The sequence below is a fragment of the Lepidothrix coronata genome, unplaced genomic scaffold, assembly GCF_001604755.1.
Source record: "Lepidothrix coronata isolate B3197 unplaced genomic scaffold, Lepidothrix_coronata-1.0 Scaffold5, whole genome shotgun sequence".
Classification (NCBI taxonomy): Eukaryota; Metazoa; Chordata; class Aves; order Passeriformes; family Pipridae; genus Lepidothrix; species Lepidothrix coronata.
This window is the reverse complement of record NW_016690185.1, coordinates 8374505-8400292: the sequence shown is the minus strand read 5'-3', so window position 1 is coordinate 8400292 and position 25788 is coordinate 8374505. Positions and strand designations below refer to the sequence as shown.

The 25788-nt window shown below is 36.3% G+C and overlaps 1 protein-coding gene across 2 annotated transcripts in view; it reads right to left on the bottom strand.

The window, feature by feature from the left end:
- The window catches only part of NKAIN2 (Na+/K+ transporting ATPase interacting 2), a 546586-nt gene that overhangs the window by 209578 nt on the left and 311220 nt on the right, over window positions 1–25788 (bottom strand). The window lies entirely within an intron of this gene.

Genomic DNA, 25788 nt, shown 5'->3' with positions numbered 1-25788 from the left:
TTCACAACATAGACTTGCACATAGAATTAGGTACGAGACATATCAGTGTGAGTGAGAACATCACAGTCTTGTTTCTAACTGCTATATTAGGTTCTCTTTTGGGAGTCTACTTCTCTGTCTTAAAAAGCAGTCTGGTAATAACACTTGCAAGTTTTAGGCACCACAATACAAAAAAAGACATTAAGCTATTAGAGAGTGTCCAGAGGAGGGCCAAAGGATGGTGAAGGGTCTGGAGAGGAAACCGTACGAGGAGTGGCTGAGGTCATTTGGTCTATTCAGCCTGGAGAAGAGGAGATTGAGGGGAAACCTCATTGCAGTCTGAAACTTCCTTGTGAGGGGAAGAGGAGAGGCAAGTAGCAGTCTCTTCACTCTTGTGACCAGTGACAGGACTTGAGGAAATGGCATGAAACTGAGTCAGAGGAGATTTAGGCTGGATATCGGGAAAAAGTTTTTCACCCAGAGGATGGTTTAGCACTGGAACAGGCTCTCCAGGGTGACAGCACCAAGCCTGCCAGAGTTCAAGAAGCATTTGGACAATGGTGTCAGGCACATGGTGTGATTCTCGGAGATGGTCCTGTGAAGAGCAAAGAGTTGGATTTGATGATCCTTGTGGGTCCTTTCCAACTCAGGATATTCTACAATTCTGTGATTCTATAATCCCACTCATGTAGCACAACAGTCCAACCTAAGAGAATGTTTAATGCTGACACCTAGGGACCAAATCCATTACTGATAATTAAGATTAGAAAAAGCTAAATGTTTTAGCATCTGAGTATCAGTGAAACAAATCTGGATTTCTGTTAGGAAATCCAGCTGTGCAACCATCCTCAAAAAAAAATGTAGGTAGCATGCATAGCAGCTTTTTGAACAGACACCAACAACTGTTAGGAAAATTCTGTGCAATAGAAACATGGGATAACATAGAAGTAATTTATGCTGATCTATTTTAATATGAACACATACAGAGTAAGTTCTTCAGCTTTGACCTGAATCTTTTTCTGCCTGGAACATAGATGTTTCTAACAATTTGTAATTGTGGCAGATGAAGGTCCTCTTTCCTCTGGGTATGCACAGGTGGCTCTGAGGCGGTGTTTGTATTGCAATTTTATGAGACACATAGTGACAAATGCATTGTATATGAAATCCCAGCAGATTGAGGATTCTTTTGTTTCATTCAGCAAGGGCTATAAATAAGCCATGTGGCACAGAACAGACGGCTGAATGAAACAAATGCACACTCACAAAATAAATCAGAGAAACCTCAGCAGTTTAAAAATGGACATTTTCAACTGGATCCAAATAGAGAGGCAGAGAGCTTTTTTTATACAAATGAAAGAACAGTTTTACTACTTTCTACAAGCACTTATGGGAAGAAGTTTCTATCAAATATTCATGGTAGCCTCTTGTCTACACAAGTCTGGTTGACAGAGTAATAGTGTGGACTCACATGGTACCAAAACTCAGCCATTTTCCCTTTCCCCATCCAGTAAATCTGTGGCTGTCACTGATAGGAGTTGATGGGAAATGATAGCCTTATTGAACTGCCTCATGAACTGTAACTCATTTGTTCTGAAGACCCAGACTGACAGCCTCTGCATTTCTCCCTTCCAGCGAAATTGAGTATAAATCACTTTATCATTTTTCCCCATGACAGTTTATCAGAATTCTGGAGTTTTATATGAAGTCATAGAGGCTGATGGTAGAAATAAGACTTCCAATCGATCTTGTTGTTGGAGAGCACTGCATCTTGAAAGGTTTAACATTCCCACAAAAAATTGCAATTTGACTTCCACTGAGCAGAAACACGTGGACACACACACTTGACATGTGGCAGAGAGGGAAAGCTAATCAGGCTCACTTTTACTGGGCAAATCATCTAAGCTCATGATTCACGTGAAGTTAGAATTTACAATCACTTTCAGTTCTTAGTAAGGCAATTTCTCATTTTGACTTGTAAGTCTCCTAATATATTCCCCAACCAAAATAATAATAAAATCCTTTTATACAAAATACTACTTCACTGGAGAAGAAACCCTCTACTGTCCTTTGCTTCCATTCTTAATAAGGTGCAAAATAAAAAATAGGATGTGTATACTAAAGGTAAATGTAGACTGCTGCTCTAATCTAGAAACTATTTTATGAATTTGTTATTTAGAAAAATTAAAGACAATCACCATCTATCATAATTATATAATGTCAAAGATATTAGTCAGTACAAGAAAGCCAGCTAAGTTAATGATTTCTCTTCTTTCAAAATCCCCTATGAGTTGATATGTACTATGTAAATATTATTCATTAATTCCAGCACTGAAGAACTTGCTGTCATTAAGAAAATAACCATCTCTATTAAAAAGGCAAAAAATATCAAGCCAGGTCCACAAACTCTCTACATGAAGCAACAAAGAACAGAGAAACTTAGAAATATATATAAACGTGTAAAATCAAATGACTTACAGTCTGACTTAGGTCATTATAAACTCAAGGACATTTAGGGATTTGACGACCACTGTCTAGGAATACAAATCATAATAGAAGTCAGATTTTTTTTGTTTGATTACACTGAACTAAAGAATGTTTCCTTGCATCCCTGGAAGTAGAGCACAGACAAAGACCTAAGCTGAAATGGTTGAATTTTGGTTTCTTTTGTGCTTTAGGATGAATGAAATCCTCCAACTGATTATTTCTAGCTTTGGAAGTTATTACATCAAATTTTGTTTTCTTGATCCCTGTGGGTTGGTAGTCAAGAATGTAAATCCTTCTATATAAGTGACAGGACAGGAGGTAATAATTTCTGCAGGTGGATGACACAATGAAACTGTGTGATCTAGTATGTTTCCCATTCACTACATTTATTTTGTCAAAGTGCAGCTCTACGGAGGTGGATCGCACAGATCTCCCTTCTTACCAGCCACACTGACTGGGGCAAAATTCACAGTAGAAAACACATTATATCAAAGAATAAACTAAAGCCACCACAGTAGAGGACATGGCCCAAAACTGAAACCATTTACTCATTAATGTTTAGGCCACGGTGTAACGCATGCCTAAATGCCTAAAATTAGCTTAAAAGTGGTTCAATGAGAGCAAAAACTTCATGCAACATCAGCCCGTTCCCCTTAGAAGGCATGTTAATACTCTCTAAGTTGCAAGGGAAAAGGTGTTTGAATTTGATGGACTTGTCAGTGTCAGTTTAATGGTTGGACTCGATGATTTTCCGACCTGAATGACTCTGATTCTATGATACTTGTAACAGAGCAGATCATGAGCATGTGTCTTAATTATTTTAGATGGTTGAATATTGACATCAACTGCCTGTTTTCTACTCCCTTCGCACTGACTACTGTCATTCTTAACACTGACTTGTGTAGCTGTAACCTCCCCCACCTTTCTTTATTAAACTCTGCTAAATGTTATTTCATCTGCTTTTGTATGAGGTTGCATCTATCATTAGACAACAGACGCTTTCTTGCTCCATTACTTCTACTGACGATGTGGAATTTTGCATAGCGGATGGATCAGTAAGCTAGAAAAATGTGCACAAAGTATTCAGAAAAACATGTGAGATGAATTTGAATTAAATGTAAACTAAAAATAAAATATGGAGATTCCTGGGAGATCAAGATTAGGGCCATAAATAGAACATAATAAAATGTGTCAAAAGTTTCTTATTGAATCCAATGCTAAAGGCATTGAGAAGGCAACTTACATCCATGACATGAACCTAAACCAAGAGCGGCTTAAATCTGAATGCAACCAGATCCTTAATGGTGGTATTTGTAGGAGAAGAAGAAGAGTGTATATACAAAGGTATATAAGTGTTTAGGGGTTTTTTTGTTTTGTTTGTTTACATTGTAAAAATTAAAACACAGGGATCACTTGTGGTGAAATGCTTTATTTTCCTATCTTGCTATTGAAATCCAGTTTGTGGAAATAAACCTTCTGGAATCTTTCCTCTTAGATAAATCAATGTATAAAGTTCCTAGCCTCATGCAGACTGCAGGGAAACAATTTCAGAAAGGCAGCTGAACCAAATATGTGTAAGAAATAATATTGTAGGGCATAAAAAAGAACATACAAACTGAAATGGATTTTCTTTTCTGTTCAAAAATGCAGGCTGTCTACAGCAAATATTGTGCATATGCAAATTTAGTGCATCTATATAGTTGTCTATTTTTGAAAATATTGTAAGGCTCTTATGAAAAATTATTATAGTTTTGAAGTCTGTTTTTGCCTTTAACTTCTTCAAATATGCTGACACTGTACATTACCCTTAGGTTAAAAAATGTCAAGTGAGCAAATGTTCAGAGAACACATTGCCCTGCAACTGTCATAAGGTTATTGCTGTTTTCATGTGGAGAGTTTTAAAGGCTGTTGAGATGAAAAGGAATTATAGCCAAGTCACTTAAGTGTCATGAATTTTCCACTATGCTTCAGGCATGCTTTTGGGAGCTTATGTATGTCTTGCTAATAGCTTGACCTTCATGGTATATTAAGATGAAATTTTATGCAATGAATATGCTGATAAATTTGAGCTAAACAGCATACTTGGAAACAACCATGTTTAAATATGCTAATTGCAGCAGTTTTGTAAAGCAAAATGTTACTATAATTGCAGAGAGGATTGAGATGATGACTATCACACAATGGTATGCAAGCAAGTCTGTCTTAGCATTTTATGGGAGTGTTTTCTTCCTTTGGGTAACCTATATTCCTTTCTGTATTTATTTATAGATTAGAGAACACACAAGAGAAAAAAAAAATGTGTCTTTCTTCAGACATTTTACTGCTCCCACCCTAAAGTGAGTCAGAAAGACAACATTTCTTAGCATATTAATCAGACTGATTTTTCTTTCCTCTACATTCCAGATAGAAATACGTATATTATAAACAAAGTTTCATTGCTGCTGAAATGATGGTGCTGAAGCACAACAAAACTACTGGAAAAAGGAGGCAGGTAAATGGTATCAAGGCAGACGCATCCTTGTTGCCGTAGACGAATTGCAGGTGTTCCATGGGAGTCATGGATTGTGATCAGTGAAAAGGTTTGTAAAATTTCCAAGGCAAAGCACTGCAATTCAACTATATGAGAAAGGCATCTTTATATGGAGGGAGACAAGAATCACAAAAAGACTTCTGTGAAAGAAATAATAAATCTTTTAAAAAAAGGAAAATCAGGAGAGATTTTGGAAAGATTAACAGACTGAAAAGCAACAACTCTCTGAAAAGAAGGGATTTAAAAATATCTGGAGTTCAAAAAAATAGAGTAGGCAGATGGTACAAATCCTTGACTTTATGTATATAACTTGGATAGTAACATGGATAATAACTATGGGACCAGATGGGGTCGACCCAAGGGTGATGAGGGAACTGGCGGAAGAGCTTGCCAAGCTTCTCTCCATCATCCACAGTCCTGGCTCACTGGGGAGGTCCCAGATGATTGGAAGTTGGCAAATGTCAAGCCAATCCACAAAAAGGCCGGAAGGAGTAGCCGGGAAACTACAGGCCTGTCAGCCTGACCTCAGTGCCTGGCAAGGTTATGGAGCAGATCATCCTAAGTGCAATCCCACAGCACCTACAGGATGGACAAGGGATCAGACCCAGCCAGCACAGGTTTAGGAAGGGCAGGTCCTGTCTGACCAACCTGATCTCCTTTTATGATCGGGTGACCCGCCTGGTGGATGAGGGAAAAGCTGTGGATATGGTCTACCTGGACTGCAGCAAAGCCTTTGACACCGTCTCCCACAGCATTCTCCTGAAAAAACCGGCAGCCCACAGCTTGGACTGGGGCACTCTGTGCTGGGTTAGGAACTGGCTGGAGGGCCGGGCCCAGAGAGTGGTGGTGAATGGTGCTGCATCCAGTTGGCAGCTGGTCACTAGTGGTGTCCCCCAGGGATCAGTGTTGGGCCCAGTTCTGTTTAATATTTTTATTGATGATTTAGATGAGGGGATTGAGTCCACCATCAGCAAATTTGTAGATGACACCAAGTTTGGGGGGAATGTTGATCAGCTGGAAAGCAGGAGGGCTCTGCAGAGGGACCTGGACAGGCTGGAGAGTTGGGTTGATTCCAACGGGATGAGGTTCAACAAGGTCAAGTGCCAGATCCTGCACTTCGACCACAACAATCCCCTGAAGCGCTACAGGCTGGGCACAGAGTGGCTGGAGAGCAGCCAGGCAGAAAGGGGCCTAAGAGACTACATTGACAGGAAACTGAACATGAGCCAGCAGTGTGTCCAGGTGGCCAAGAAGGCCAATGGCACCCTGACCTGGATCAGAAACAGTGTGGTCAATAAGTCCAGGGAAGTGATTCTTCCCCTGTACTCAGAGCTGGTGAGGCCACACCTGGAGTACTGTGTCCAGTTCTGGGCCCCTCAGTTCAGGAAGGATATTGAGGTGCTGGAGCAGGTGCAGAGAAGAGCAACGAGGCTGGTGAAGGGACTTAAACACAAGTCCTGTGAGGAGAGGCTGAGGGATCTGGGGTTGTTTAGCCTGGAGAAGAGGAGGCTCAGGAGAGACCTCATCACTTTCTACAACTACCCAAAAGGAGGTTGTAGCCAGGTGGGGGTTGGTCTCTTCTCCCAGGCAGCTATCAGTAAGACAAGAGGGCATGGTCTTAAGCTCTGCCAGGGGAAGTTTAGGTTGGATATTAGGAAGAAATTCTTTACAGAAAGAGTAATCAGGCATTGGAATGGGCTGCCCAGGGAAGTGGTGCATTCTTCGTCCCTGGAAGTTTTCAAGATGAGACCGGATGTGGCACTTAGTGACATGGTCTAGTAACCACGGTAGTAGTGGATCGAGGGTTGGACTTGATGATCTCGGAGGTCCTTTCCAACCTGGCTGATTCTACGATTCTATGATTCTATGATTTCACTTGTTCCATATTTTATTTCTTCAGTTTTGTTAATTCTTTTTTTTGTTGCATTTTATCTTTGTTACAGAATTCGTCTTTGCAGGACACCAAATGAGAAGCATGTTTAAACAACTGTTTCCACCATTCCCTAACAAAATGTTCTCTTATGATACACCACTTGCAAAATGGTAGACATTTTTTTGACTCTATTTCTGTATTTAATAGTATAGTGATTAGAATATTTAAAATGAATGTAAAATCCCCTTGGGCTGTTTTAGACTCTCCCATCACTCAGATAAATACAATCTCTTATCTGCTATAATGTGTTTTGAAACACAAGTGTCTCAGCCTTGCCTGCTGAAATTTCAGGTAGAACTAGTAGCAGTATTTCCTTGGAAGTTCCTAGTTGGAAACTATTCCAGTTGGAAACTATTCCAGTTTGTAAAATTATAAGGTGTTCACGGAGTCAGAAAGTGGGAATAACTGCTATGACCCTGTGATTAGGTTTCCTATATTATCATAAGGTGTCTCTATTCTCTCTCCTCTGCCTTTTCAGTGGAACCACTCCTGTGGGCTCCAGTGTTATTTAAGTTTACTCAGAGGGGAGATTTGAGTTGAGTTTTCCTTCTGATAGTGAGATCTGTATCTCTGCCATGACTCTTTGAGGTCTGTAGCATTTGATTTCACCATATATATATATATATATATATATATATATATATATATTCTTTTTTCCAGATACTCTGAAAGGTCTGGAAACTCCTCTGCAAGAAAAGTTATTTTTGTTTCTTCTTGATGTGTTGTTTGTTGTTTTTTTTTATTTAATTTTGTAGGATTGTGCAGTTTGTTTTTGCTTGGTTAGTTTGGCCTTTTTTTCCCTATAATCAATGGCCAACAAAATAATGAATTACAGAGTTCTCATACATCCTCTTTTGACACATTTTTTGCTGTGTATATGTATTTTTTGATATTAGAACTGTCATGTATCCGTAACTGAGATATATTGTCTGTGCACTGCAAATATAGTTCAATATCTAGTTCTGGATTCAGGCTCACTTAACCTAATTATATCCATCAAATATTAAGTTTTCTTGGAAGTAGATCCAAACAAAAAATAGTTCATTTGCCTGTGAATGCTGGTAATGATGGGATTGCCTTATCGTCTGCGTTTCTTCAGTTGTGATCTTGTCAGATCTCATAAGGTAAGCAGATTCTGGCCTGCATAATAATTTGTTGGGAACTTTCCAAAGAAAATCCCAGGTGCCAAGGAAAGTAGCATTGATGATTTAATATTTGGCAGTCTTCTCTCTGTTCAGTAGCAGACCACTGTCTCAGCACAACACTGAGGAACCATTTGGTAACTCAGTGTGCCAGCTTCCAGGGGAGACACAATCAGTGGAGACAAGACTTGCAGAAATTTCTGGGGTACTTCTAGAAATTTGAGAAGACAATACAGCATTTTTGCATATAAACCAAAGATGTTGCTTGTGCAATAAACTGCTAAACTGGCTGGGAGGATTTGGTACATGCTATTGCAAAGTCTATTTTAGAGCACTGAATGAACAACACGAACACACAAACTTACATGAAGTGTTCGGGGACAATTCATGACAGCTATTCTAGACTATCGTTGGCATTAATTCCTGGTTACTACTTTTGGCATTCTTCCTAGAAAGACAGACAAGAGTTTTTAGATGCAGTGTAATTGGATTATTAGGCACCCTTAAAATAAGTAATTTAGATAAAAGGAACAGTTCCCATCAGATCAAGGAATAGCCAGGGAGCTGAAATGCCTGATTTGTCTTCCTGTTCTGTTAATTTTGTGCCTTTGGCAAATCATTTGGAAAGAAAACTGGACTGCCTTATCAGGATGCAGTTTGCACAACTAATTCTAATCTATTCATGTGATGTTTCAGTGGGTACCTTAGTATACATTAGTTTTTCACCTATAATGAGCTTTTTAATTAATAATTATTGTATTACTTTCAAATAAAAGTTCATCAGGGAAGGGGAAAAAAGTATCCTTATTATGGCTAAGCATTTTTTTTTAATCAAAGGGCTGAGTTCTGTAAGAAAATTTTATATTTATAAAGGCACCTTCAAGAGAACACTGCTATTACTCTATGCAGAGACTTGCGAATAATAAAATCGTAGAATCACAAAATCAATTAGGTTGGAAAAGACTTCCAGGACCATTGAGTCCAACCTTTGACTGAACACCACCATGCCAGCTAAACTAAAGTGCTAAGTGCCATGTCCAATCATTTCTTGAACACTTCTGGGGTTGATGACTCCACCACCTCCCTTGGTCAGCCCATTCCAACGTCAAGTGTGTAACATTTAAATGCATATTATATGCATATTCAGTGCAAAATGTGTAACAAATAAGTTATGTTGCAAACAGAAATAACATGCTACTGTTTTAGACCAGAATTCTGTGCACTTAATGGGACATTGGTTGTGATGTAAAAGCTGTGTATGATCATCTAATCACATTTAATATTACCTTCACAAAAGGACAATAAATTCCAAATGCCTGAATATGAGTCTTTAAAACTGAATAACATGAATTCAAATATGGTAGGGTTTTTTTCTGAAGATATACAGAAATCTATATGGAACCGAAAATTTTGAATATAACTGTTGATTATAGTGTATCCTGCATTTCACATTCAGTAGACCATTTATTTGCTAGCACCACAGTAAGCATAACTCTTAAGGACAGCTTGAAATGGAAGAGTATGAGTGTTTTCTGTGTATTTGTAGTAGAAGAAGATATCTATATGAAAAGGTGACACAAAGTTAAATAAAGGCAAGTATTTAAGACATAAATTATAATTAGCCTCATGAGTCCATCACTTCTCTAGATTTCATTTTCTTAAGGGAAAATTAAAGGCATGTATTATAGAAATAATTCTTCGGGGGGGAAGCAAATTAAACATTATTTTAGCCTTTCCATACTTTTGGATTCTTATGTGGAGTATACTCTAAGCAATGCAACTAACAGCTACCCCATGAATTTCTCTAATCACCTTGACCTAGGGAAGAGGAAAATGAGAAGAAAATGTGCAGTGAAGTATCATTTTTTGGCAGTATTACTGCTGTTATGTTTGAAAAATATTGTTGTACTTCCTCAAAATACATGTAGTTCTGTATTTATATTAAGAAAGAACAAAGTGAAAGATATATCATCATTGCAGAAAGAGTTGCTGAGGTTTGTGATTGTTCCTCAAGAAGCTCATTTCAATCCTTCAATTTTCTCTTGTTTGTTAAAAATAGCAATAATCTTGTCTCTCTCAGAAAACGAAATCTCAACTAAATGGGTTTGTCATCTTACTAATATAAAAAAAGAACAACTAACCAAACAAAACCAGAGAAAAATCACTTGACTTGGTACGAAGACTATTCGGAACTGTAACATTGTCAAGTCACTAAGTTGCACATATATCATGGAATTTCATCTTTGAGAAATTGCATCTCAAAAGCTGAGAAATGGAAGTCACTCTGTAGAAGACGAGTCCTGCTCTGATATGACTGTTCTTTCCCTTTGCCCTTGATTTCCACTGAACATAAAAACTTAAAAGCAGATGAAGTCCTTACCTCTATTCTACACAAAACTCAATAAAAACAACAAGCCTCCACACCTGTAAATTGCCTTCAGAAACTGGATAGCAGATGAGTTCAGGAATTAAGATCACTCACTCAAAATGAGCATTCATGGTGTTTCTCCTGTTTTCCTTGTACTTCCGCCTTTTACCTCCCAAAAGTGAAAATAATTGTCTATGACACAAAAATATCAAAACTAGCAAAATATGATGAAGCCCATTATAACAGCTAGAAACACAATAAAATGTGGAAAGGAATAGAAGGAAAAAAATCCTTAAATTTGTATCAGGGAAAAATCTGCCTGTTCATCTCCCATTTTTTCCAACTATTTGCAATCTGTCTTTTTATTTTGTTTATTTCATCAGTGTTTTTATTCTCTTCTACCCTCAAAACTGTCTGATATGTTTTCCTGTCCTTAAATATGGAGCCAAGAGACCTAATTAGCCTCCACCTTTCCTCTCAAGTGGTTAAGCAGATATTACTGAAATTAGAGTAAGAAAAAGCCATGTTATCTTAATTAAGTGTTTCAATTCCTACACACCTGTTTTGTCATAATGCTGTCAAGTCTCTGAAATGCCTTCGAAACACTGAATTTCTAAAAAAAGGAAATAGGGAGGAAAAGCACTCCTAATTTTTATCAATATAAAAGCAAACATGGTACAAGTCTTTTTGCTCTTCAAAAGGTCTAACTATGAAAACTAGATTAATTATTTTAAAATGTATGTGTACAGTACCTTATGGAAATTAGTCCACTTATATGCTAATTCCTTTTAATCTTTTGTGGGCAATTTTTATAGCATTAATTTTGTTAATGCAGCTTTTTATCAGTTTTTCCAACCACCACTAATAAAAGAGACTTTAGAAAATCTAGTCTGCTTATGAGAAACTAGTCTTACATACAGGAATGTAAAACACCCAAGAGTCTGCATTGACACACAATACTTAATTCATGGTGAATTTTCTGTTGCACTGGGGGAAGTTGGCTGGGAGGGGCTGATCACTTGTTGCGGCCGGGTGGGGCATTGGTCAGTGGGTGAAAATGCATTGTGCTTCACTTGTCTTTTTTGCTGTTTATTCCTCTTTCCCTCTTTCATTATCATTACCATTAGTAGTAATAATAGTAGTAATGGTAGTAGTACATTTTTGTTTGAATTATTAAACTGTTCTTATCTCAACCAATGAGTTTTAGCTTTTTTCTGATTCTCCTCTTCGTTCTGTTGCAGAGAGAAAGTGGCTGCACGGCACTTAGCTGCCTGCTGGGGTTAAACCATGACAGTACTACCTGACCTCCCATCATTTCATATATTTGACATGCCACTCTGTGGTATGGAATATCCCCTTGGCTAGTTTGGGTCAGCTGCCCTGGCTGTGCTCCCACACAGCCTCTTGTGCACCTGTTCACTGGCAGAGCAAGGAAAACTGAATAGTCCTCAATTTAGAGTAACCACTACACAGAAACAACCAAAACAACAGTGTATTATCAACATTATTCTCATACTAAATCCAAATCACAGCATTTTACCAGCTACTGAGGAGAAAATTAACTCTATCTCAGCCAAAACCAGGAAAATAACCCCCGAAGTCTGCAGCATAATCAAATGACAAAATAGTAAAAGAAAGCCTAGAAAGACTAATGTAAAAAATAAAAGCTTCCCAACATTCATACATTATTTCATCACAATATGAACAAATGGTTCTTTGATGCTGTTTGCAGACAAATCTTTATCATCTTCATTAAATCATAATGGAAAGATAACATGTTAATAATATTGATATAAAAACTGATTGTTATGGCATGCAGTAATAATATTTAGTCAGAGAGTTTCCATGGAGAAAAAAGAGGTACAGTTTCAGCACTATACCAAGTGCTGTGATGTTTCCCAGAATGAGATTGTGTTTGGTTTTCCAGGTTAAATAGTTGTCTTCAAAACACAAAGCTGTGCACTGAAATGTAAGGCACACTTACACAAAGTCAGACATCACATTGATGTTTACTACTAAGGATTCATAACAGCCTGTGGCCACAGGTGAGCACTACCAAGTACAGACTAATTCTAGATGGAAGTAGGCAAACATAAATGGAGTAATTGCAAGTAGATCTCAACTAATGGTGTCAGTTAATTAGAACTTCCCTGAAGACTGACCAGTACAAAAACTTGGCATTCAAAGACTTTTAGGCATTTTATAATTTAGAAATTGAATTTCTCCACCACATGTGTTTCATAATGAATAGGCTAAAGAAAAATTGTTTATCAGATTCAGGAAACTGAACTGGATTCTTCAATCATAAATTTTAATAGCTTTGAGGAAGAGCCATCATGCTTCAAATTTATCAATATTAATTCATTTTGAAGTTACTTTGGCCCAGATCAGAGATAATATATATGCCGTTCACAGATACTAATATGATACACAGATAATACATATGCTGTTTACAGATCACAGATAAATCAATGCTGTTCAAGACCAGACAATTATATTTATATCAAAAAATATGACAGGTAAGAAGAAAAATTACTAAATTAATTTTTAAGGTAATCACTTACAAAGAAAACACCTTAAACCTATTTTGAGGAATTTGCAAACCAATTACAATAACATTTTTGAAAGCACAACATCTAAACCTTTCCCAGGTCATGGAAATAAAACCAAAGAATAGGTGTGAGTTTTTTATATTTTTTTTCACTTCTTGATTTTAGCAAACTTACAGAAACATCCAATGAAAGTAATCTGTTCAAATCCTAATAGCAATAGGCATCAGAAATTTCCTAAGACAAAATCTCCTTAGGAGAATTCTGAATCAGAGACATTTCATAGATTCCCTGCAGTGCATTGTGAACTACATAAAACATATAAGCTATTACATTTTATTTCATATAATTCCAATAAAAAGTTTTAATTGGTAGTATTTTTGTCTGCAAAAATAACTTGATTAGACTTTGTACATGTACACGTGCATGAACGTGTGTTAGCAGTTGCTCAAGGTGACTTCTGTTATGAATCCTCAATTGTAGCATAGTATGCAGATCATATTTTACTTTCTCCCAAATTTATTTATGCTTATTATACATTTTAATACACTTTTCATAAACATGGATAATCAAATAGATTTTGTTTACACTTTTTTTTTCCACACAGAAACCATGGATATTACACTGTATTTTAAATCCCTGTGAAGTTTTGCTGATGTTCAATGGATTACAGTGCAACCCCAAAATAAAAGAACTTCCGATATAATATTTTTTGCTGTTATATTTTGAAAACACTCTGTCCTCCAATTATTTTCTAAGATCAAGATGGCAACAAAATGTGTATCTGATTAGCTGGTAAAATAACACTACAAATCATAGCTACTTCCTTTATATATGCCAACCTCATTTATTGCACAAGAAAAGGCTGAGTTTGTAAGGGAGAGAAATTAAGCCTTGTTTCTTAAAACTACACCACTGAAAGGGCACGGGTAGGCATGAAAATATTAGATTCTTTTTTCTAAGTTTTTTTTTTTCCTGATTGTGCCACTTTTCTGTTCTTTCGTTCTTTGGCATGACTTCACAGGGAACCTCTTGATGTATTAATTTGAAAAAAAGTTGGAAACAGTCCAAATACATTCTAAATACTCAAAGACATCAAAAAGGGTTTTGGTAATGCCATGCAACTCTTGTAACTAATCTGCCCAAATAAAAGCCAAATACAGTGTTAATGCCACTTCAGAATAAAGATGGCTGCTCAGCTGCTGTAGAAATCATAGTGGCATCATGGCATTCAACAGAACATTGCCTGTTGACACTGCTTTACCCTGGTTGAGGATCTGGCCCAGAGTTATAACTACATAAAAATCATAAGATTGAGAACTTATGATCCATACTTATTGAGATCCATAATTGATAAATATTCTACTTTCTAAATACATTAAAGTCTTTCTGATCCATCATCATTGAAAGCAACACATGCTGTGTAGTGACCTTGACCTGTCTTCTTGGTCTCTCTGGGGCATGTATTCTGTGATGTCCTGCCATAACAGAATGGCAGGACATTCTGTTATGGCAGGACAGGGATAACAATACTGAACTATGACAAAGGCTTTAAAAGCATACCACTGAAAGAGATTATCTGATACCCAGAACAACTTATTGGAGCAGAGAAAAGTTTAAGCAAGCCGTAACCTTTCAAGTAGCATCATCATTATGTGCTCTGTCATGTGAAAAGTTAGTGATATTCAGCCTCTGCATATATATTGTAGGTAGTCTGCCCTGTGTGGGACAGTCTGTTCCATGGCCTGCAAATCTGAGTCCTTTTGAAGGACATACTACACAAAACTGTACTTTCCATTCTGCATGGAGATCTAAGGCTATATTTATAAAAGATAATGTAAAGGAAAAAGATCTGTAATTGTCTATTGTAGTATATTTTGTAAAGGGTAGGTGAGATGACCCAAATAATTATAGTCTGGTTAGCTGAACTTCCATTCTCAGTAAAGTCAGAGAAAAGTTGATGCAACATAAAAGCACTAAAGAATGAAGAATAGTAGCATAATTAGTGCCAATCAGCACAGTTTTATGGAAAACATCTCATCAGAACTTCTGATGAGGTGACAAGTTCAGTTCACAAAGGAAAGTGTGTTGACACAATATGACTTCTGTAAGGGCAGTTGTCTGCACAACATCAAGATTAAAAATTAGCACCATGAAAAATTCCCTGTAGCACATAATAATCATTTGAAAAACTTGTTCACTGGCTAATCTCAGAAAACAGCTGTTAATTGGAAACCATTGTGCAAAGAGAAATTTCTAGTGGTCTAGTGCAAAGTTCTAGATCTATACAATATTCATTTATGCAGAAGAAATTGTACATTCATGTCAGCAAAAATTTGCAGTTGATAAAATGGTGGAATGATGAATACTAATCAAGAGCAGACATTGCTACACATATGCTTGCATTACAGAGTAAAGTGGACTTTTCAAAATAATACATTTTAATATCTTACAACAAAAATCAAGGAACGCAGATCACTGATTTTCTGATGAATGCCTGAATTTTGTAACTACAGAATCATAAATCAGAATGGCTTGGGTTGGATGATCTTTAAAGGTCATCTAGTTCCAAACTACACCTCATGGGCAGGGACATCTTTCACTAGACCGGGTTGCTCAGAGCCCCATCCAACCTGGTCTTGAACACTTTCAAGGATGAGGCATCCACAACTTCTCTGGGCAACCTGTTCCAGTGCCTCATCACCCTCATAGAAAAGAATTTCTTCCTAATATTGAATCTAAATCCACCCTCTTTCAGTTGGAGACCACTCCCCCTCGTCCTGTCACTACATGCTCTTGTGAATTGTGTCTCTCCATCTTTAATATAGGTTCCCTTCAGGTACTGAAAGGCTGCAATTAGGTCACCCTGAAGCCTTCTCTTTCCAGGCAGAACAAACCCAGTTGTCTCAGCCTTTCCTCATAGGACAGACGCTCTATCCCTCTAATCAGCTTGGTGGCCCTCTTCTGGACTTGGACTTGTTCCAACAGGCCAATATCCCTTCTGTGCCAGGGACCCCAGAGCTGGATGCAGGTGGTGTACTGCAGGTAGAGTCTCACCAGAGTGGAGTAGAGGGGCAGAATCACCTCCCTTGCCCTGCTGGCCATGCTGCTTTTGATACAGCCCAGAATACAAGCCCAGTTTTCTGGGCTGCAAGTGCACCATGACAGTCTCTTATCCACCAGCACCCGCAAGTCCTTCTCAGCAGGGTTGCTCTCAATCTGTTCATTGCCCAGTCCGTATTGATACTGGGTGTTGCCCAACCCAGGCATAGCACCTCGCACTTGGTCTTGTTAAACTGCATGAGATTCCCATGAACCCTCTTCTTGAACTTGTCCAAATCCCTCTGGATGGCATCCTGTCCTTCAGGTTTGTCAGTCATACCGCTCTGCTTGGCAAATTTCCTGAGGGTGCGCTCAATCCCTTCATCTATGTCATTAATGAAGATACTGAATAGCACTGGCCCCAATATGGACCCCTGAGGGACACTCACCACTCATGTCCCTTGGGACTCTGAGCTATTGGCCACTACCCTCTGGATGCAAACATTTGACCACTTTCTTATCCATCTAACAGTCTACCCACTGAATCCATCTTTCTCCAGTTTAGAGAGAAGGAAAATCATTCTCAGGCAGGATTTCGAGACCTATAGTGATTAATGAACTAGAACTACCAGAGACAAATTATGAAAAAGAAAATAGATGTAATCCCTGAACATATATGTAGGATGTGTATGTTTGAACCGGATTATTTACTTACCCTATTCTTTACATTGCTGAGACCATTACTGGAAAACGGATGTCACATCTCACTTTTGAAGGGAAATTGAAAAACCTAACAGAGCTCCATGAAGACCTCTAAAGGTATTTTGGATCTGGGAAGTCTGAATTACAGTGAGAGATTTAAGAATTTCAATCTATATAACTCATCTTAGTAGTTCAATAGCAGTAATTTTATAGTTTAAACTTGGTAAAGATGATACAGTACAAGTGGTGCAAGAAGGAAGACAATATAAATATGAACAGAAAATCTCTGATGATGTAAGATACTGACTTTAGCAGGCAAAGGTATAACAAGATGCACAGGATGAAAGTAGAAGCTAAATAAACTCATATGAGATAGGAGCATTGTTTTAACTCTAGAGATACCTATGCAGTAGATCAGCTTATCTAGAACAACGGATTTTCCATCACTTTAAACCTTTACAGACTAGATTGAGTTTCTTTCTGTATAATAAGGGAAACTCCACCAGAATTTGAAAAATTACTCAGTGAAATTCAAAGGACTGTGTTATTAAAAGATCAAACTAGATGATCACAATGGGCTTTCCCAGTCTTAAAATGGATTACTTACATCTCCCCTCACAAGTATGTAATTTTAAACAGAAGAGTACATAGCAAGTATAAAGTCAAAATTGCCCAAACATTTCAAGAAATACCTTTGACCTTTTTAGTATTCCTCCACAAAATATGGGTCTATTCTCTTCCTCAGTAGGAGTTATCACTTTAATGACTTTTTCTGACAGATATGCAAAGTTTTTTGATGATGCAAAGTTGGACTGAGTGAAAAAATTTTCCCATGAAAAAGCACCAGAAATCCATGAATACGTTTTTTTACTAAGACAAGTCACATTATTTTTAGGTTTTTCATTATTTTTGGGATTACTTAAATATGTTATCTTTCCAGTAACAATAAATATCTACTTCTTTATCATTTAAAATAATTTTATAGCTCTTATTGTGCAACATCCAAGCTCTCTTTTAATACTTCCAACTTTTTTCCTTAACTTACTTCCCTTACACATTCTAAAATTTTCACAAGGCAGTGGCTGCTTACAGTATTGTTACACCTATTAAATTATAATTACTGAGAATATTCTCAATTTAAATTTATGCCTGCAACCTTTGAAAAGGATAAGAAAAAAGAAGGTGTTATTCAATGACCATACTAATAATCATAACTTTTTTCCTCATAAGCAAAAACTTTACCTCATATTCTGGCAAAAACTTCATTGCTTTCTATGATCCTCAAAGTAAAAAGACAATGGTAGAATATTTCAACAAAAAAGGTTCACGACAGATATATACATGTCTAGTACAACTACATCTTCAGATGTGATCCTAGAATTACAAAAGACTAAATACATGGCTGCAATTTTAATTTTTCTAAATGGTTTCTAGATGAAAGGATAAAGGAACACAAAAAGTGTACAGTTTGTAGGTAAACAGTGCCTTCTTTTATCCCGCCACTACATAGGGAATGATTTGTTGAGGTAATTTATGTCCTTTACGGCTCCCAACTGTCAGTAAATGTGTCACCAGACTGGTGACTAATAATGTTCAAAGAGATTTAAAAGCATAATTCACCAAATAATGCCAGTGATTAGACATGGAAAAGACTTAAAATCCCATTTACCTGTTCATATATTTGTACCAACATGGCAATGAGGCAATAAAAATGGAAAATACACCAATTTTGGTGATAAAAGAGGAATACTTTAAAATATCAGAAAAATGTTATTCATATTTTTGCTTTTCTCCACAGAATCACTTTTACACCACTTTTTATTATTTTGGGCCTGCCACCTACATATTTCTTCTGCTGTTTTGTGAACTGCATAAAGGGCACCCCATGCAGAACCCCTCATTATTCTCACACAAACAAACAACTCACATCCAGAATCCAATATCCAGTATTTAACTACTTAGAAATGCATCCTGAGCAAAGAGAATAAACAAGTAAACCTCTTTTTTAGAGGACTTAATTAAGAAAAGTTTGACTAATTCCACCTAACATTCCCCAGCTCTTGATGCTTGTGATTAAGTTATAACTTTGGCTATATCATCATATGTTAAAAATTTTATTGCAGTATTAAAAGCAGAAATCTGAAAGTAAAAATTCACATAATATTTCATGGAAATATATTCAATGGAATTTCCATTTCCAATACTGCACATTTTTATTACCACAAGTATTACTTATGTCTTAAGTGCTAAAACCTTACATTCCATGAAGAGTTGGTGTTAACCAATTTTTAACACCAATTTTGGTGTTAACCCTCAAATCGGTTCTCTGACAATATTTAGATAGTTTTAGTGTTGCACCGTTAGTGTAGAAAAATTTTATTCTTCTATTTTGCATGTGTCAAGAAGATTTCTAGTAGTCCAACAAATTACTAACAATTACCATTAAGATACACACAGTTATTCCAGATACTGCAGCATTTAAATGTTATAGCCTAAATCAGCGGAGGAGGCACTGTTTTATCTTCTGCCATCATAAGTGCATTGCCTATCAGAAAGACAAAACAAAGCCACGAAATAACCTATTCTAAGCCAAGCACTGTACATGCAGTTTTGGTTGGCTTTTAATATATGACAACTTAAAATAAATTACAATATTTTAGCATTAAATTCAAGGTCTAATTAGTCATCACTGATACCTTTTTTACAAATAGCAAAAAATGACATATTCTTCAGAAAGATACAGTAGTGTGACTTATTGGGATTTTCCTCTCTTAGCTTAATATTTATTTGAAATGCATTGCCTATAATTTTCGCTGTGCAATTAATGTTAAGGTAGTGAAGACAAAAAAATATTTTTACTTTAATGTTTTCTGAATTCTGCCTTCATTAGTTCTTTTTTTTTAACATTTCCATGAAATTATAAAATTAAATTGAGATTTCTCCTAAAACATCCTACAACATATACAGTCTGAGCACTAATGACTATAAGTCATTAGAGATGAAACCTGCAAGAAGAATTGGTGAAGGGAAGGTATCTCAATATTCAAGGGAAGGTACCTCAAGATTCCCAGCAATCATGTCACATCCAGACTGCATATTCTCTAGCACTCGGGCCTATCATTCCTTCATCTTCTTGACTACATCACATATCAGCAATGTATCTCCATTTCCCTAGTCATCAATCCTATGTTGTTGAAGGCAGAACTGCATAAACTACATTTTAAAAGGAAGGTAAATAAAATACAATCATGCAAATCACCTCCTACCTCAATGCTTTCAATATTGAGATCATGTGTGGCAAGAGCCTGGATAAAGACTACAAAGACAAGCAATCTTCAAGTGGGAGCAAACATGGCTCAAGCTGTTGGCATCAATTCACTGGACATTATCTTACAATGGTCCTTCAAAGTAAACATAATTGTGCTCAAAGCATGGCCTTTTTTAAAAGTGATGCATTGTCTCTATTAGGAAAATGGACTGAATTTCCAACTTGGGGAGATAAGCTGTCACGGAGCACTCGGCTCTAGAATAAAGCTCACAATTTAAAATCATCCATGTGATACCTGGTCGTAGTAGAAATATCTATCATTATGGGTTAGTGGGTTCTTTTTCTCCTAGTATTCCATGGAGTCTTCTTATTTGGCATTAGGACATAACTATGGATAGCACACGACAGTATAGGAAAAATGAAGTAAAATATAAACTGTGCATAAACTAAAATCTTCCATAGGACTTTTAATTACATTCTGAGCTTAAACGTCAAGAAACCAAAAAACAATTTGACTTTGATCTTTTAATATGGTCCTTTAAATCTGATATCGTTTGGATTCAATTTTAGTATAGGTTATTTGCCTTGTAATTCTATGTAGACTGAAGAAATTCCAAGCAACAGCATTTTAAAGCATAAATTTGAGATATCTGGAAGAAAGGAGTTAAAACAGCTTGTAATCATCAAATCAGTTTTGTGTTTTAAGCATGCAGTACTAAATACATTATTTTCACTAACCTAAGAAACAAATGTGAATGATCTCAACAGTACTTTTGAATGGGCATAAATTTGGGTAAGAAATGCAGAATAAAAATTAAGCACATCCTTTCAATGACAGGTTTTAGAGAAATCATAATGTTTAAAGAAATTATAGGAATCCACTAAGAGTAGATATGTTTCACTTGCAATATTATATGCTTTGCATTTATTAGGATATACATTTATTAACATTTTATGGTGGCTGTAATGCTGATCATTACAAATGTTTCATCTGAGTTAAAACATAAAGTTGCTTAAAATTGCCTTCCTTTCCTGAGAAGATGCAATACATGTTACTAATGTTAAAATGTAACCGAAAAGAAGTTCGTAAATTATGTGAACTACTGAAAGAAAAATCCTCACAACAATTAAATTAGTTCACAGCACAGTAGATGCAATAGAATAATAATATAATTTATTTAAAAAAATAAAAATTTTAACTTCATGTGGTTGTTCCTGTAGCAGCTTTTCCTAAAGAAAAAGTATTATTACTGTCAATTCGACAAGGCTCTGAATTGTTTGGTGTGCATGCGGAAATGATTACTCCTTTAGTGAAGTTTCCCTGTGCCAATCTCCTTGGAATGTACCATTTATCACCTACCAAACAAGTGTAAAATATTTCAGTCCAGGAGGATTATCACTCCTGTCTTCCTCTTTACTGGAGCAGAATAGGAGGGGGAAGAAAGGTAGGCAGAGTGTTTCATCAGCTACAAAAGCAAATAACATGAAAATTCCTAAATAATTTGATCCAGTTGTCTTTATTCATCAGTTTTTTATGACGGATTTTTTTTTATTGTTGTTTTCAAGAAAGCAATATTTACAAGCAACAAATAAAACCACATCCTATTTCCCAAAAACCAAAAATCATAGGAACCATAGCCTAAGCTAAAACTATAGCCCTGATGTTGTAAGTGGAAAACACATACTGCAGGAAAATATTCTTTACTCCAAGAAGTTGTGACATTCATTCATCATAAAACCATTCTAGCATACTCATTCTTTCTAAAACAATTTTATACATTATTTCTGTTACAAATGAACAGTAGCTAATACTGGAGGTCCTCATGGTTTTTGTCTGTAGTATGATATTCCTTGCCTGGTAATCTTTTCCTTTCCTAGCAAGCCTTAACATTGTTTATTCAGTGTTGAGTTGATGCTTTCAGAGAACTAGTCACATGATAGATCTTTCTCCTAATTTGCAGCAGATAATCTAGAGGGCATGACTGTATATTTATCATGAAGGCCAACTTGTCTTATCACTTACTTTGTAAAATACAAAAATTGTGAGATTGCTCTGCAATTCTACCCAGCCTCTTAACTCTGGCTAACCTGAAGCTCTTCGTATACTCAACTATTTTTGTCACCTCACTTTATTCACCACTTTTGCTTGACCAATGCTAAATATTCTACTGGAGAAAAGGTTAGCACAAATCCTGCTAGGATACATTGGCCAGTTCTTCCCTTTTGAAAATTATCTCTTTGTCAACTACCTTTTGTTTCCTATCTGCTTATTGATTGTCAAATATTATTTTAATTAAAAAAATAAAGAAAAAGAGAAATTAGCAGCATTTTTCTGGGAGAACATTATAGCAAAAGCAGAAGTGTCTAATCTTGTTTTTGATTTTCCTTATCTTCTACATTAGTCTCACCAGCTTCTTAAAGAAAGCAAATGTCCCATAGCCTGTAAACTCAATATACCAAATAGACTCATCTAGTCTAATTATAATAATCAAATCAGTAAAAACAAAAATATCTTTGGACCAAAGTGCCTGTCAGTCATTAGGTGAACAGTTTTTTATAAAGTTCTATAAATAATTTAAACATACAAGTATCATAAAAGTTAGCAGAAGAAAGGTTAACTGTATTGTTGATTAGTTTTCTTTTAGCAATAGCCTGAAATTTTACTGAGAGACGGAATGATTCATACATGAGAAAACTTAATGGGACCTCTTTCTATGAGCAAGGCTTCAAGTAATCCCACAATATGAACAGGACTAGACTTGGCAAACCAGCAGAGTACGGTGTCTTCACTAATACTGTGAGACACTTGAGAAATACTGAATTTAACCTCACTGTGGTGCTGTCCTTTTCATGCAGGCAGCTGAAACCATCTTTGTTTTACAGTAGCAAGAACTGAGAGCAAAATTTGAGGTGGAAGCTCTGATTTGCAGGAAATCTGAGTCAGAGCTGAAAAAGTGGACTTAAATCTCCCAAAGTTCAGTAAAGTGATTTGAACTACAAAGTCATGTTCCTGTTCCACAGTTAAATAACCGGCTGTGGTGGGTTGACCTTGGAGGGATGCCAGGTGCTCACCCAGCCACTGTATCAGTCCCCTTCCCAGCCACAAAGGTGAGAGAGAGTAAGATGGAAAACAACTTGTGGGTTGGGATAAGGCAGTTTATTAAGGCAAAAGCAAAGTAAAAGCTTGCATGTGCAAAAGCAAAGCAAAAAAATAACAAGGTTTATTCTCTGCTTCCCATCACCAGTGATTTCTAGCCACTTCCCGGGAAGCAAGGCTTCAGCACATGTAGTGGTTTCTTAGCAGGCAGCCATTGGAAACAATGAATGCCCCCCTTCCTGCTCCTTTCCTTAGCTGATCTGAGATTATGTCATATGGTATGGAATATCCCTTTGGTCAGTTTGGGTCAGCTGGCCTACTTGTGTACCCTCCCAGGATCTTGCCCTCAACTGGGGAAGGAATGTTACAGTGCTGATGCTGTGCTCAGCAGTAGCCAAAATGCTGGTGTGTTATCAACACCCTTCTAGCTACCAATGCAAATCACAGCACTCTGAGTGCTACTGTTGGTAAATGGACTCCATCTCAGCCAGACTCAATACACTGGCTTACTTGGTGAGCAGATGATATTTAATAGATTAATAAATGTTTACTTCTTCATGTACGTATTCAGATGCCCTGCTTGCACATCTTTTATATTCCAAGTTCATTGAAATATGAAAGCAAAAAACCAAAACAGAACTCATATTATTACTTTGTTTATTTGTGTTTTGTGATAACAAGTAGCAGTACACCTTTTTTACTAAATAAATTAACAACATTTTGGTGAGGATGGAAATTATCACCATGTTTTATATGGTGTCGGTTTAGAAACCGAATACTTTCACAATACAAGCTCCATATCAATGAAACTAAAATATTCTCTTATATTATGAAATTGTTTTTGATGTTTAGAATTCTCAAGACATCATCATGCTTTTAGGGATAAGACTTGACACTTTGAGATGCCCTTGAAGAGTCTGTGTCAGCTCCTAGACTCATTGTAGTCAATGGAATAAAAAGCCAAACCCTGTATTGACTTAAATAGGGACACGATTTCACCTGAAGTTTCTGACTTAAGAAAAAAAAAGAAAAAGGCAGAACTAGTTAAGAAAAAAAAAAAAGTTGACGGAGCAACTACAGAAAGACAGACTTATTTTTTTACAGTTTTAGTTTAGCGAGTTGGTTTTTGATCCTGAGGTTCTGTAACAAAATTGCTAATCCATCAATCCCTGTGTACCTATGTAAGTAAGTAAGATAAAAAGATGAGTTTTCAAGAAAAATATGAGTTTTCAAGAGCAATTAATTCTAAAATAACTTTTCTTCTGTGATAAGTGAGTTAGGTGTTGTGGCTTTGGGTAGGCAGAACAGTAGAGAGGACATACTTTATTCTGGTTTGTGGCACTGGGCTATGTGATGTTCCTTATATACAAATAAACAAAGTGCATAATGGATGTAAAAGACCAGAATGAGCTGCACAGCTGGTTTAAAACCTATTCACAAAAAAGTATTCATTTGTGATTGGCTGTTAAACTGAGAAAGGATTGGAAGTGGAAGGTGGATGTCCACTCCAGATTCAACTCAATTAGCATTTTTATGAAGGATTTGGGTGATAGAATTTAACACTGTTTACGTTGTGCAGAAAAAGGATAGCAAATACTGCAGAGGACAGGTCTGCAGTCCAAATAGTCTCAGCAAATTGAAGAGATGACCCAAGAACAACAAAGTGAATTAAATAAAGGGAGAGCAAAGTCCTTCCTGTAGGCAGAAGAAATCAGACAAATTGAGAGTAAGTAACATTTGGCAAGGTAGTAAAATATGGCAAAGAAAACTGCAGGAGACTGTAATAGTGACTTGGAAATTAATAACACAGAAAATCTTGTTCCCTAGCACTGAATGGCAGTTTTATAGGTAAAATACTAAAGGGCCTATAGGTCAGCTGTACTTGGTTATGGTAAAGTCTCAAATGGAATAGCCTTTTTTTTTTTTTTTTTTTTTTTACTTCATACTTAAAAGGCTGTAGAGTATATGAGAAGAATCTAGAGAAGTGCAAAAAGAGACCTAGAAAATATGAGCAATAAGGAAATATGAAAGAAATGTATCTATTTTGGCAACAGAAGAGAAGAAAAATGAAGAATCAGCATGATAAATGTCTTTTAACATGTAGACAGAATAGTAAGGAGAATTTTTGTCCTAGTTGTTCAGGAAAAGTCAAAGCTAATAAAATCATTTTGGTTGCCTACTAGGAAAAACTTCCTAAATCCAAAAACAGGTTACTTAGTGACAATACACAATTAATTTTATTAGCTTATAAAAAATCACTTGGCTAACCAAGTATTAAAAACAGGTGAAATATCATTATTAATTTCTATATCCAAGAAATATTATAACTATTTTAAGCAGATATCTTCCATCTTTATATTTCTATAATTCTACTCTAGGGAATTTAGCATCACCTAAGTAGAGAAGAAAAAGAGACAGGACACTCTGGACTCATGGGTGTTTTTTTCTAAATATATCAACAACGTATGAATACGTAATTTGTTTATCTGTTTTTTTCTTTTTCATTCTAGTGATAAAATAAATCATCACAATAGACTTTATACTTAACATAGTACCATGTGACTTTCTTCATGTAAAATACAGGAGTTCCACATCTCTACAGTTTGATATTTAATTCTAAAAAACTAAAATAAAATATTTATTTGCTCAAGGACTTACATATTCAACAGTGTGCCTCTTTCTCCTTTGTACCTA